The 1930-nt window shown below is 39.9% G+C and overlaps 1 protein-coding gene across 1 annotated transcript in view; it reads left to right on the top strand.

The window, feature by feature from the left end:
* The window catches only part of LOC108765826 (uncharacterized), an 8099-nt gene that overhangs the window by 5703 nt on the left and 466 nt on the right, over positions 1-1930 (top strand). The window lies entirely within an intron of this gene.

The raw sequence follows: 1930 nt of genomic DNA, 5'->3' as shown, positions 1-1930 counted from the left end.
GAAGGAGGAGGAACAGAAAAGATTGGTTGTGAATATTCTATCACGGTGTCATTTTCGACCGGTGATGCTATGGTGCTATGATTTGGCGACTGACGAGTCTCCGGGAAATTGGCGCTAACACGTGCCGTTCTGCGGGTCGTCCGGGCGTACCTTATGACAAAACGACGAAGGGGACGACCGGTGGTTCCGTTTGAACGCACTGCAAGGTTGATATATTGAATTTTAAGGGGAAAACAATTAAGGACAATAGAGCAATTATAGGAACAAAACCGGACGCGAGTTCCTGAAAGTGAGTGGAGTGAAAAGAAAAGAGATAAAAGGAAAAAAAAAGAAAAGGAAAGAAAAGGGGCGACGTTCACTTACTATTTGATGAGATCAGAGCTGGGTTTAGTGAAGAGCCTTCAGGGGGGCCTGGTAGTCGGCGTATGTGTTGGAGACCTCGGGGCGTTGGATCACTGACTCTATTTTTATTAATAATGGAGTCACCCGAGACTCAGACTCGATTCGTTTTATTTAAGTGGGTAGCTTCGCGACTAACCCTGAGAATTATACTGCAAAGCTCTCGGTAAAGATTATAAAGGCCGCAAGACTAAAGAAGAGACTAAAAGGAGAGACTAAGAAAAAAGAGACGCTCAGGACCGCGGAACCGTGGTTTATATAGCGGTTTTTCCTAATTAGTGGGGTTCAAATTTGGGTGGTGGGATGACTTTCGGGATTTTGGATTGGTCGAGATTATATGGGGGAGGAAAGAAGTCGGTTGGTATAACCAAGTGTCATCTTAGTTTATGACTTTCTTAAATTTATGGGAAAATGCACGTGCACCGATTAAGACGAGCGCACGTGCACTGTCGGCACGCGCCCGTCAAACACTTTCCCTGGACTTCGCATGTCACATTTATATTTTATGGTCGCGGACATCGTGAGAATCGTCCGCGACTTGCCTGTCAGGAAAATGTTTAGGCGCCAGTACTGACATTAACTGCCGTTTTTAATGGCGCTGTCCAAGGGAAGTGTCATCGGCGGTGCATTAGCTCCCTGCGTTCACCGATTCCAACTCTATTTTATCTGGCATTAATGTAGATACTGTCTTTTTACTTTAAATTTTCTCATGGGAAAAGATTTTTATTACTTTTCTTAGAAGTCCTAGGGGTTGATAACCCCTAGGTCTCCGTGAGAAAAAGAAAAGAGGCAGCGTGAGTCCGCTGGACGTAACAATAATATTGATTTTCTGAAATTTACGCCTGTACGCTTAAGCCCTATACAGCGCGTGAGGCGTCGTCTATAATAGGGGAAAGTGGGAGAATTGTGCGCAGCAGGTAATTGTGCGCATCCTGGTTTGGTACTTTGCCGATAAATGGAGACATCGCCGTGATGAAATTTTTACGCAGGAGGTCGTCCTCTTAAGTTATAACCACAAAAGATATGACTTAAGTACATTGATAAACAGTGAAAGATAAAAAAGTAAAAACATACATTTTCTTGTTATTTCAGCGTTCAGAAAATAAGGTGGTAAGTCCGTATTTTTAATTTGTTAGTTTAAAGTTGCATACGTTATTAAAGTACGTTATTATGTGCGCCTTTCGACCCGTTATTTATTAAGTTTGGTTAACTAGTATTGAAGTAATCGTATTTCATATAGAGTCAGATCGTGGCGAGTAACTATGCGCAGGCGGTTTGAAATGCGCACAATTACCCATCTTCAATAGACTATATAGCTATTTTCCAGTATTAGAGGTTAATTTTTTATTTTTATTAAAGTTTATGTGCATTAGTAGCAGAGGTTAATTTTGTATTTTTGTTAAAGTCTATGTGCATTAATATTATTAGAGGTTAATTTTATATTTTTGCTAAATATATATAATATATGTAATATATATTTATATTACAATGTTATAAATGTATTTTATGATTTTTTCTTTGTCAACATTAC

Source organism: Trachymyrmex cornetzi, unplaced genomic scaffold (genome assembly GCF_001594075.2).
Source record: "Trachymyrmex cornetzi isolate Tcor2-1 unplaced genomic scaffold, Tcor1.1 scaffold551, whole genome shotgun sequence".
NCBI classification, from domain to species: Eukaryota; Metazoa; Arthropoda; class Insecta; order Hymenoptera; family Formicidae; genus Trachymyrmex; species Trachymyrmex cornetzi.
This window is presented reverse-complemented; position numbering and strand designations above follow the sequence as displayed.